Source organism: Molossus molossus, unplaced genomic scaffold (genome assembly GCF_014108415.1).
Source record: "Molossus molossus isolate mMolMol1 unplaced genomic scaffold, mMolMol1.p scaffold_m16_p_12, whole genome shotgun sequence".
In the NCBI taxonomy this organism is placed as follows: Eukaryota; Metazoa; Chordata; class Mammalia; order Chiroptera; family Molossidae; genus Molossus; species Molossus molossus.
This window is the reverse complement of record NW_023425347.1, coordinates 29,414,803-29,427,988: the sequence shown is the minus strand read 5'-3', so window position 1 is coordinate 29,427,988 and position 13,186 is coordinate 29,414,803. Positions and strand designations below refer to the sequence as shown.

Here is a 13,186-nt window from a genome sequence, read left to right as displayed (position 1 = left end):
AAAAGGTACACATTAAGTGGCTGCCACCCGCACGACCCAACCAGGGCCGGGGACAAACTGCAACTGAGATACGCGCCCTTAGCGGGAACTGATCCCCGGTCTCTCTGGACCGCAGGCCGACGCTCTAACCGCTGAGCCAAATCGGCCAGGGCTATGTTTTTTTTTAATTACAGCTTTTTTCACAATCAAAAGTTCCTTAAAAGTGTATTTTGATTAGCCTTCACTTTTCTACATTGCACAGTATTCCTGACGCCCCCCTTTCCCACCCCAGCGGTTTTGTTTTCCACAGTTTCTGTTACCCATGGTCAATTGTGGTCCAAAAATATTAAATGAAAAATTCCAGAAATAAATAATTCATAAGTTCTAAATTGCACATCATCTTGAGTAGAGTGATTAAATCTTGCACCATCCCACTTCATCCTCCCAGGGACATGAATCACTTTTTCCACCGACTCCATGCTGTGTTCAGTCCCCACCTGTTGGTCCCTTAGTAACGATCTCAGTCATCAGATCAGCTGTCCTGGTATCACGGTGCTTGTGTTCAAGTCACCCTTATTTTATTTAATGATGGCCCCAAGGCACAAGGGCAATGATACCGGCAATTCGGATGTGCCAAAGAGAAGCCATACAGTGCTTCCTTTATGTGAAAAGGCAGAAGTTCTTGACTGAAGGGGGGAAAAAAAATCTGATGCTGCGATTGCTAGGATCTAAAATAAGAACGAATCTTCAATCTGCAAAACTGTGGTTAGAAAGAAATTCATGCTAGTTTGCTGAAAGAGAGACCACATTCACATAACTTTTATTACAGTATATTGTTATAATTTTTCTATTTTATAATTAGTTATTATTGTTGATCTCTTACTGTGCCTAATTTATACATTAACTTTATCACAGATATATATGTATAGAAAAACACGGTTTATATAGGGTCCAGTACTAGCCTCGATTCCAGGCATCCCCCGGGGGTCTTGGAATGCATCCCCAAAGGGGGACTATTGTAATCTGGCCAACATAAACCACTTTTCAGACACTCAAGTTAGACATTCACTGATTAATATATTTCAGGCTACTGCATGATGATGTTGCCTACCAGCCAGCTGTTCCAGCCAGCTGCTCAGTTTTAACATTTTCATCTTTGTGCATTGATATTTGTGCAATTATTTGACTATTTGTTCCATTTCGATCTTACTCTTTTACATAAAGAGGTGGAAAATAAAGTGATAAATGAAATGTTGAAACTAGTAACTATGATGAACAAAATAGACCCAGAGACATAGAAGTAGGGTACAGACTCTACTTCTCAGAAGTGGGGGGAAGGAAGGGATAAATCAACAGAACTTATATGCATGTACGCATAACCGATGGACATAGACAACAAAGCTGGAGACGGGGTGGGAGGGGGTAGGGAGGAGGGTGTCAATGTGGGGGGAAAGGAGAAACATCTGTAACAAAAATGAATTAATAAAAAAAGGAATTTTTTAACAGCCAATAAATAAATAAATAAATAAATAAAATAAAATTCTAAAAATTAAAAAAATGTATCACTCTAATATATGACAAAATACTATTGAAAAGTTGATTTTCTGAAGCAATAAGTTCTAAAGTCCCCTTGAAAGATTGCTTTTATAAAATTACTTTGAACAATTATTTGTTTATTTAATTAATTAATTTTTTTATCCTCACCTGAGGACATTCTTCCATTTTTTGTTCAGATAGAGTGGGAGGGAGAGAGAGGAAGAGAGAGAGAGAGAGAAACATCAATGTGAAAGGGACACATCGAGTGACTGCCACCCGCACGACCAACCAGGGCTGGGGACAAACTGCAACCGAGGTACATGCCCTTAGCGGGAACCGAACCCGGGCCTCTCTGGACCACAGGCCGACTCTCTAACCGCTGAGCCAAACCGGCCAGGGCTATTTGTTTATTTATTTATTTATTTTTTTAATCATCCTCACCCGAGGACATTTTTCCATTTTCCATTCAGGTAGAGTGGGAGGGAGGGAGAGGAACAGAGAGAGAGAGAGAAACATTGACGTGAAGGGACACATTGAGTGGCTGCCACCCGCGCAACCAACCAGGGCTGGGGACAAACTGCAACCGACGTACATACCCTGAGCGGAAACTGAACCCGGGTCTCTCCAGACCGCAGGCCGATGCTCTAACCGCTGAGCCAAACCGGCCAGGGCTATTTGTTTATTTTTAAATAAACTTTTTTAAAAAAATTTTATTTCTAAAAGCAAAAAAAGAAACTAGTAACTAGAAACATAGATCTCATTAATCTAATGCAATTCAATCTTTAGAAAAAGTGGCAAATCTTAGGTTTCTAATAGACACTCATGGTGCTGAAGCCTGTTGGTTATATTCACTTCTCATAAAAAATAATAAAATTAGCCTGGCCGGTGTGGCCCAATGGTTGAGCGTTGACCCATGCATCAAGAGGTCACCGGTTTGATTCCCGATAAAGGCACATGGCCAGGTTGTGGGCCCAATCCCCGGTGCGGGGCATGCAGGAGGCGGCCAATTGATGTTCTCTCTCATCGATGTTGCTGTCTCTCCCTCCCTCTCCCTTCCTCTGTCTAAAAATCAATAAAAAAACCCCAAAAAGAATAAAATTAAAGAACATATATGAAATGCTGAAAATATATTGTCAGCTGCTGTGCTCAAAGGATTTTATAATAAATGTTAGCTCTTTAAGAACAACCCATTTTGTATAAGACCCAAGTCTAATGTTGGGAATTTTGCATACAGTTTTTAGAAATGAGTTATATTACATCGGAGAACATCTCAGCACTTTCTTAGATTCGAAAATAAAGGCTCTCTTCCCCTGAAAAATTTTCCCATATTTGAAAAGTTTGAAAACCTCCAGTCATATTTCAGAGAAGAACCTTAAGACATATTCTTAGGACATCATTTCCCCGGCACAGTGTACTCTCCACCCTCTGTGAGTGGGCATGGACGCGTACTTCAGCTCCCTCATCTACGCTCCATGTAGTCGACCAGTCATTTACATTCTAGCCTTTCCCATGTGAGCTTCAATTGCACCTAATTGCAAAATGATACTTCCTTGATGGGACTTAATGTTCTTCCTAAGTGTCCCTTAGCACACATTTACAAACCCCCTCAGTGATGGTTATTCCTGATCGTGGATAAATCCGTGCATTTTGTGTTGATTTTCACTAGATTTTCTAAGAGGGTTATCTTTCCTCATCTTATCCTTAATTTGGATTTGTTTATCATCATCCTCTATGGCTTACCTAGTCCTCAAAGAAATGTTAGTTTAATACTAAAGATGTAAAGCATTTATAATATTTGAAATGTTAGGTATTTTATATTATCAACAATAAAGACTTTAGTTGTGGTTAATTGTATTACATTGAATAATACTATATTGTTTGAGAGTCATTTTCACAGCCAGGCCTTTTTGTTTTCTGATTTGTATCCGAGTTCAAAGCAATCAGGGGGGGAGGCAGAACCGTGCTCTCGTTGCCTCCCTCAGCTCTGCAAACGCAGCTGTCCCCAGTCACCCTCTCTCCCCCATTCCAGCTCCCTTCTCCAGCAGCGGGGGAGACCGCAGTCTTATAGTCATCTTTGAACTACTTTTGTGAGTCTCTGGAGGACATAGAAATACTTGTACTTTGAAATCATCTATATATTGATCTTACAATTTAACTCTCAAGTGGAAATCTTATTTTTCCAATTTTCCAATGAGTCTAGGGCACATCCTCAAGGCATGAGCCAATATGCTAATTTGCTAACTCACGATGCCTTTATTTCCTCGCAGTGGCTTGACTCTTGTTTGGGGCAGCTCCTTTTCGGAGCAGGGTACATGGGTGGCAGAATCAGGTATGACGAACATGTATGGAATGAAAGAAAATGGACTTGAATTCAGGCTTGGAGAAATATTTAGCCTAAGCCATTGAAAAATTTGATAAATAACACCTGAACTGACAACATACCTTCTCAAAAGCACCTGGAAGAGTTCAGTTGAAAAGGCCTCGTGAAGGTCTTAGAGATGTAGAGAAAGTGCACCCAGAAGTGTGATCACGTGGATGGGCCCATTGAAGCACTATGGGGGGTGGGGGGGCACCCTGGGGACGTTGGAATTTTTTAGTTCCAAACAAGTCCATAATGTGGAAATAGGTGATGAGAACATATAGTCCTTAGACTCTATTTTCGGCACTGTTGGCAAAATGATTCCTATTATTAGATGGATGCCTCCAGCTACTCTAACTCAATTTTATTAACATTATATTGGTTAAGCCTCTTGTTCCGATTCCAGAGGCACTGAGCTCTGTTCTGGTTATTACTTGAACAGTTCTCAGGTAGGATTCACATGAAACATCAACATTGTTTCTTATGACAGTAGTTTCTCAAGATGAGCCAATAAAATGGCTCCTGGTTATGACAGAGCTTTCCACATAGCCTGAGGACAGGAGAGAATCACACCCCCACGACTGCTATTCTAGTCCACTGTATTTTATTTTATTTTTTTATCCTCACCCGAGGACACTTTTTTCCATTTTTTGTTCAGAAAGAGTGGGAGGGAAAGAGAGGAAGAAAGAGAGAGAGAAACGTCAACGTGAAAGGGACATATCGAGTGGCCGCCACCTGCATGACCAACCAGAGCCGGGGACAAACTGCAACTGAGGTACGTGCCCGTAGCGGGAACCGAACCCGGGTCTCTCAGGACCGCAGGCCGACGCTCCAACTGCTGAACCAAACAGCCAAGGGCATGTATTTTGAATAAAGTAGGCATTCTAGAGGATACCCTAAGCACAAGTGCATGTTGCTTGATGTCACCCCTGGACACAGAGAAGAGCAAATTTCTGGAGTTTCAAAGCAGAGAACCAGCTCCTAGAATATACCTACCTTCTAGAAGTACCAACCTGTGGAATACTGCCCATCCTTGCTCCACCTGAATTTCCCACATACTAATTTTCATATATTTTCTACAGGTTGTGCAGCAGTTTCTTATCCATTTGATTAATCTGAATAAGTTTCTGAAAGTCTGATTAGTTCTGGAACAAGGATACATTTTGTTTATTGATTTTTGACTTCTCTCCTGGAACGTGGTGACTACACCTGGGAATCAGAAGCGAGTGGCTTGCCTACCTGGCTGCTCTCCCCTCATTAGCAGCTCCATTTCTTTGACTTCTAACTGAAAGATGTGGCAAATAAAAAAAAAAAAAAAAAAGAAAACATATATATTTTTAGGACACACATAGCAATAGAAGTAGTTATTTTGTTTGCTGAATGGTAGATAATTAAAATAGATCTTCAGTTAATTTACATTGAACTATTTTCTGATTTATAAACTCTCTGGTAGCAATTTTAATAGTGGATGTTTGTCAATTAAAGTAAACAGTAGAGTCGATATACTTAAGAAGGCATTCTATTGCAAACACAAAAGAAATAGAAGAGCAGATACATAAAATAAAACTGAGTACAGATGGCCAATTGACATACGAATAGATGCTCAGTGTCACCAATCATCAGAGAAATGCAAGTTAAAACCACAATGAGATATTACCTCACGCCTGTCAGAATGGTTATAACCAATAAATTTACAAACAAGTGCTGGCGAGGATGTACAGAAAGGGAACCCTTGTGAACTGTTGGTGGGAATACAGATTGGTGCAGCCACTATGGAAAACACTATGGAGGATCCTCAAAAAATTAAAAACAGAACTGCCTCATGACCCAGTGATTCCACTTTTGGATATATATCTGAAGAAACCCAAAACACTAATTTGAAAGAGTGAATGCATCCCTATGTTCATTGCAGTGTTACTTATAATAGCCAAGATACTGAATCAACCCAAGTGCCATCAACCCATCAATAGACGAGTGGGTAAAGAAGTTGTGGTATTCCCCTGGCCAGTTTGGCTCAGCAGTTAGAGCACTGGCCAAAAGACCAAAGAGTCTCGGGTTCAATTCTGGTCAAGGGCATGTATTTTATTTGTGGTTCGGTCCCCGGCCCTGGTCCGGGTTATGTGGGAGGCAACCAATTGATGTATCCCTCTCACACCCCCTGCCCCCCGCATCTGAAAATAAATGGAAAAAATATCCTCAGGTGAAGATTTAAAAAAAAGAAGAAGTTGTGGGTACATATATACAACAGAATATGAATCGGCCATAAAAAAGAATGAAATCTTACTCTTTGCAACAGCATGAATGAACCTAGAAGGTATATGCTCAGTGAAATAAGTCAAAGACAAATACCACAGGATTTTACTTATATGTGTAATCTAAAGAGCAAGATAAATGAACAAGCAAAATAGAAACAGACTCCTAGATACAAAATGATATTAAATGTAAGCTGTAATGGAAAAATAGAAATTTACACATAAAGTTGTTTTCTTCTGGCTTTGAAGTATTTAACGCAAGCCCAAGCATCCGAATTTAAGTGTAACTCTTTGAACCTAACCCATTCACTACAGACTGGGCATCTATTGAAGGTTTGGGCGTGGGGAGAAAGTGATGGTTTGTAGGACACACCTTCTGGTTTCTAAACAACTTCTGTGGACCAAACCCCTACTCTCACAGTTCTCTCTTTGGTTAGGTCAGGGGCATTCTTCTTGCTGCTAGGGACAACTGGAACACTTTTTTTTTTTTTTTAATCTTCACCCGAGGACATTTTTCCATTTTTTGTTCAGATAGAGTGGGAGGGAGAAAGAGGAAGAGAGAGAGAGAGAGAGAGAGAGAGAGAGAAACATCGACATGAAAGGGACACATCGAGTGGCTGCCACCCGCACAACCAACCAGGGCCAGGGACAAACTGCATCCGAGGTACGTGCCCCTAGTAGAAACCGAACCCGGGTCTCTCTGGACCATGGGCCGACGATCTAACCGCTGAGCCAAATCGGCCAGGGCGAACTGGAACACTTTTTGACCTTCTCTGATGTCTTCGGCTATTCAGAGAGCTGGTGAGAACTTTGGGAAGAAGATTGAGAGGTTGTAGCTTCCCACTCGTTTTGACCTGTTGTTATTTCCAGGATCATAGTCAGATTATAATGGTAAAATGGATCACTTATTAATTGGTTTGTGGCAGATTAAGTACTGAGAGAATGCTGGACTTTTCCCTCAAGGATTTCCCTGAAAATAATCTCTTTATTTCCTATGATTTAAACCTAGAATAAGCCATAAAAAAACCAAATGAACACTCCCTTATTGATAAACAAAGAGAAAACACTCTCTTGATGTAAAGGATGGGCCATGAGGCTCTTTCTAGCATTCTGTCAACTTTAATTAACAAGCAAAGCTTCAGCGTTCATTACCCTTAGGTTACAAAATAGTAAGTGGTTATTAACTGCTCTTAAGGGGAGCTATAATTACAGTATCACCAAATGCTGAGTGTGTGGTTTCTCCCCCACCTCCTTTTTAATGTGCCAGGGATTCCAACATCTCTTCACACTGTTCTTATTTAAAAGTCTCCAGTGATCTCTAGCCCCCGGCATTTCCTACCCTCCCAAGAATAATAGCAACACTTATCTACCTAAAATAAACAGGCAGACACTTTCAGAACAGCTGGAGACCTTGAACAGTCTTGGCCGCAGCTTATCAGCCTTCCGAAATGCATCTGTGAAGCCAGGGAACTCCTGAAAACTTAACTCTATCCTGAATCGACATCCCTAGCAGGGTCACATCGGCGCTCGGGAGCTGGAAGGACCCTGGGGACTTCATGAGGTTAAGTAACTGAACTAATAAGGTGACTGGAAAGGGTTCATTTTGTTGTCACTCTTAACTAATAAGGTATAATGGGCTTCTCTGCTGAAGTTTCCCATGGAATTCAGGATGTACTGAAATACACGGATTTGGAGGAATCCCCGAAGTACTCGGGTACAATGCCAGCATAGCAACCTGCCAGCGACCCAGGAGAGGGAGTATAACCTGAAGCCTGTGTGGTCTTTGATGCTCTCAGTCTTTTAGGGGGTCCAGTGGAGGCTAGTGCAGGACTGAAGCTTTCTACCAGTGTATATACACGACGTAAACATGTATCTTACCATTCACCCGAAAGGGACAATACTGATGTGTTATGAGAGAGACCCAACACTTACACTTCCGACAGTAAGATAGAGGTTACAGTGACCTTTCCACCTTCCAATGCTCTGTCTCCCCTTCTGAATACAGGGTGGAGCAAAAGTGGGTTTACAGTTGTTCATATGGAAAAATAATACAATAGTCAGTACATAATAATGTAAGAATAAATTCTGTGTTTTGCACACTCACAACTGTAAACCTATTTTTTCCCCCACCGGGTATTGCATGCCAACTGGATACCTGCTTGGGCCCAGCATCCAGTCGGCAGCTCTGGGGCTAGGAGACCAACAGGTGCATACAGACTGCCTTTACGCATCGACAGTTTAGTGAGGGGGTGTAGCTACATATCAGTGCTCTTCATTAGCGGACCACCTACCGTGGGGATTAGCTTTGGAGACCCAAAGACGGAAGGAACAGTACTCCTGCCTCCAAAACACTTTCAGTCTACTTGGACAGACAAACCCAAAGAGATACTTTGGAATCCAGAGAGGAAAGTCAATGGGAGTGAATTGCTTGAGGGTTTCAGGGAAGATTTCTAGGAGGAGGCAATACCTCGGCTGAGTAGTGGAGACAAGGAGGAATTAGAAGTCGGGGGACATTGGGGTGGGTGGATGGGGGCGGGAGAAAGGGCACCGCAGCCTGAGGCAATGGCACCGCAACGACACTGTTGAGAAAGAGCAATTGTGTAGAGCTCTTGGTTGACCTGTTCTTACGAGCTCGGAATCCTTTCCGGGTTTGTTTGCCCTGCGTTCGCAGCCATTGGCAGGACCCAAAAACCCGGCCCGGGCAGTGTGGGCCTGTCCCAGGTTTCAGAATGATTCGGTAGCAGAACGGGACCTGGCGCTAACCGTTAGCAGGTGCAATCTGTGATCCACTGGCCCCAGAGAAGGGCCAATGGAACTGCATTCTAAACAGTGAAACGGTTGCACTGGCAAAATAGAGGGCACTCTAAAATGTTAAGAAATCAAGGTGAAAAGTTTCTGCTTCATTTCACAATCCCGTTTTACATCCACCCTCGCGTCTTCTGTGTCTGGAAGGGAAAACGGTCAGGGCACTGTCACAGCAGTTACATCGGACTGGTCTGGAGCTTCGTGGCAGGGAGGTGGGAGGTCGTCGTTCCAATGTGCTGATTCCCCTCCATCTGCCTTTCCTCCTGCCCATTCTCAGCCATTTCTCCAGCTTTGTTGGTAAAGAAACGATAAACATGCACATAGCTTAAGTATGACACTATCATACGGAGCTTTCTCCGTGCTGCTGCTGTATAAACCAGGCTCATGTATCGTAAAACCACAGTGAGCAGCAGGAAGCACCCCTTCCCTTAAAGCTGTCTCCGGCTGCTTCTCCTATGAGATAGTTCCCCAAGCACGGCCTGACACGGTCATGTCAGAGCTCAGTCAGTGGAGAACTAGCTTGTCAAAGCATGAGACGCTCCCTCTGCTTCCTTCCACCGGCCCTTCTTTCTTCCACTGCTCACAGATTGCTCGTTATGCCCCACCCCCCCGCTCCCCCAGATGAGATCTAATCATTCCCTCCACCCTCCAGTCTTTCTTCACTGTCTCAGGCTGTGACTTCTCCCACCTGCCAAAGCCCAGTGGAAGAAAGAGGAGGCTGGTGCACGGTTTCATAGTGCCATTCAGCACTTGACCAAAGCTAGGATTGTTTTTTATGGTTTTTTTTTAATCCTCACCCGAGGATATTTTTCCATTTTTTTTTTTGTTCAGATAGAATGGGAGGGAAAGAGAGGAAGAGAAAGAGAGAGAGAAACCTCGACGTGAAAGGGACACGTCGAGTGGCTGCCTCTCGCATGACCCAACCAGGGCCGGGGACAAACTGCAACCGAGGTACGCGCCCTCAGCGGGAACCGAACCCGGGTCTCTCTGGACCGCAGGCTAATGCTCTAACCGCTGAGCCAAACTGGCCAGGGCTAGGATTGTTTTTTAAATTAAAACAAAACAAATGATTGCCTCCTACTTTTAAGGTTTCTTGCTATAGCACAATTGAGTGCAGGTTGATCTGGATTTGTTTCTTAGTCTTTTTATTGCAATGTTTTAAATTAAGGTTGGATGTGCGAGCCCTGGGCAAACGAGGGGAGGAGGGCACCATCATCCGATGCATTTACTTCAAGGTCACTAACTGGGAAAATTACATTTTTCACTAATGGCAGAGGCCTGTTTCCTCCCTCCCTCCCTAAACCCAGGTTGCTCCGGCCCTTGCCTCTCCCTTGCACTGGCCTTGGCTTCCACAGACCCAGGAGGTGTTGCTCCAGGAGCAAACCCAAGTAATGATGCTGTGGAGGAGTCTCCAAGTAAAGGGGAGGAAAGCCTGACCGGAGAGTGCGTCGAGAGCACCATTTCTTTCTTTCTGGCTTCATCCTATTCACACCTCATTGCACATCTGCAGCGTGCAGAGGGGAGCACTGCTTATCTGTACAGATATTGGATTGTCGATCTTAGTCGGTCTTCATAAATGTCTGATTTTCATTCCTCTTCCCCCAGTTCGATTCATCACTTCCCTCTGAACCCTGAAACCATTGGCCTGTCCACGCCCCAACGCTGACTCCGCAGCAGTGGCACCCGGTGAATGGACGGATCTGTCCCAGAGCAGTCTGTCCCAGCCTCAGTGATCAACAGGCCATCACAGGGACTATTGGCTCTGTGCTGGGGTGCAAAGCAAGGCCGTTCCTATGGCCCAATTGTTGCCTAATCTAATGGTCAAGAAAGTGGTTTCTTAGGGGTAGGAAAGGTGAAGATTTATTGAAAGGATTGTCCAAGATATGGCATTGTGAATTAAATAGCCGTGTGATTACCTACCTACTTTTCTTCATGCAAGTGTATTTTTTAATAGATACATTCTTGAAAATGTTTAAGTTGACATTTAAGAAGTTATAACCACTAGTACAGAGATGTTATTTAAGACTTTGATTAGGTGTAAAAATAGTTTGTAAATAAAGAATTTAGTTTCTATAAAGTGAGTGTACCAAAAACTGAGTTTGCATGAAACCAGGACAACCAGAATTGTGACATGCCCCTCACTGTGCCCCTGAGCGGAGGCACGACCGCCCCGTGCCTGTGCGTCTCTCTGTTCACGTGTGCCACCTTTGCCACAGTCCCCACCTGCTGTCATCCGCCTGCTCTCCTGCTGGCAGATTTTGTCCTGCCAGAGACACAGTATGGCTTCATTTATTTGAGGTTTTAGTATGTGTCACCAAGGCTCAAGTGACTCTAGGCATCGTTCAGGCAACTGGAGGCAGAATCCATACCCTATGACCTGTATAAAACCTGAGACGGTCCTCAGCACATTTCAGTATGGGGTTGTTCTCCGGAAAATCACTCTGTCCATCTGGACAACCTGAGCGCCACAGATGCCACTCTGAGGTCTGGCGAGAGGAGAGGCTGTACGGGAGAGGGGTGCCGAAGTGCTCTGTCTGGTTACGGTGGATCCCTTCCGTCTTCATTAGCATACCCTTGTTTACATATAACCTGGTCTTTAAGCTTTATGGGAGTAATAATAGAGTATTTATTGCAAAGGGCAATAATATAAGGTTAAGCAGCCTGGGCCTTATCTGAGAGAGTGTCTGTGCCATGTGTTCCAAAGGGCAATGCAGGCCCTGCCCTTCAGATCCTTCCCTAGACCAGGAAGGGATACCCCAGTTACCAGCTCAGTCAGCAGATGTGGGTCCTCGGTACAAAGGTGGGTATGGCCAGGGAAGGTTATTGACACTGGAAACCATCCTTCCCTTTCTCACAATTATTCCTAGGCCTGTTTCTGCTGTCACGTATTTGATCAATTCATTTGTCCACCCTTCCCTGGGCATGCGGGGCACTAAGCACTGTGCGTCATGATGGAAGTGCCAAGCTGAACAGGACCCACTGCAAGAGGGCACAGTCTAGGGAGGGGGCACCGTGTGCACAGGCAGCAGCACAGCATCGCGTGAGAGGTGCGGTGGCAGGAGTGTGCACAGAGCATCAAAGACACAGCGCAGGGGTCGCTGTGACAAGTTAATGGTTTATTTGTAATAACGTTCATCACTATGAGCTAAAAGCTAAGACATTCTGCAAAATCACTCTTATTGGACCTTGTCATTTCTTTGCTAGTGACACATGTGGATAAATTGGCAGTGCAGTGTTTCTTGGAGGCATTGACTTTGCTAAAGTAGTGCCCACCCCGAAAAAAAAATGAGAACGAAAAATATAAAGCATACACTTTAACCTAACCAAACAGGGAGTCAAGGAGTAATTTTATAATATTTCTATTTTAAAATATAAAGACATCATCTTAAGACATGTCTTTAGATAATGATGAATAAATCGTTAGTAAATTTGTAAATGTGTCATAAATTCAAAATGTCAAACAACACACTAGATTTGCAGGTGGGAGACATTTCTCATCCACCAAAATGGTGTGTGTGGAAACAGAGATGGATTAAGAAATACAGTCAAAATCTCACCAATAGCAATTGAAATGGAAATTACATGGGTAGAAAATTACTTTCGATTAAAGGAAATTTTTACAATACAGATTTTTCAAGTGCCATTTAACTGTTATTATTTATATGCTACTTACCTGGCATTCATCCTATGCCAGCCTGCATTATTGGGGGTTGGCGGGGAGGGTGCTCTCTCCTGATCTTACATGCAAACTCCTTGAGGGCAAGGATTTATTGAATCCATAGGGTCTGTGTGTTCAATGAGTGCTGCTATTTTTATTACTGATGATTCTAGGCCCCTCTGAACCCATATCAGTGGTTAAAATCCTGCCAACTCAGATCTCGCCAGCCCCCTTTCAACTTCAATTCCTGGTTCTCTCCGGGGGCACTGGCAGCAGCATTATGGTGCCTTTGCTTCCTAAGTGCCTAAGTACTGGGATGGGGGCAGGAGGGTTTCATGTTCTGTTTTTACTCTGAACAGCCCAAGAGTAACATTTGCCAGGCTTCCGAGGAGGAATAGAGTGGAATACGGCTATTACCGTATGTGTATGTGATGGAAAGCATGACTCCCAGGAATGTGGAATGAACATAATGGAGTAATAAGGATGAATAGTTTGATTAAATCTGGTAAAGGAATATCTAGTCATAGAATCTGGAAAAAAACTTGATAATATAAATGAAGATAGGGTCATAGCAGGGTCTCCAGTGCACCCAAGCGT

At 43.5% G+C, this 13,186-nt stretch overlaps 1 protein-coding gene across 3 annotated transcripts in view; it reads right to left on the bottom strand.

The window, feature by feature from the left end:
• Positions 1-13,186, bottom strand: part of NEDD9 (neural precursor cell expressed, developmentally down-regulated 9) — a 206,089-nt gene that overhangs the window by 84,495 nt on the left and 108,408 nt on the right. The gene's annotated exons all lie outside the window — the stretch shown is intronic.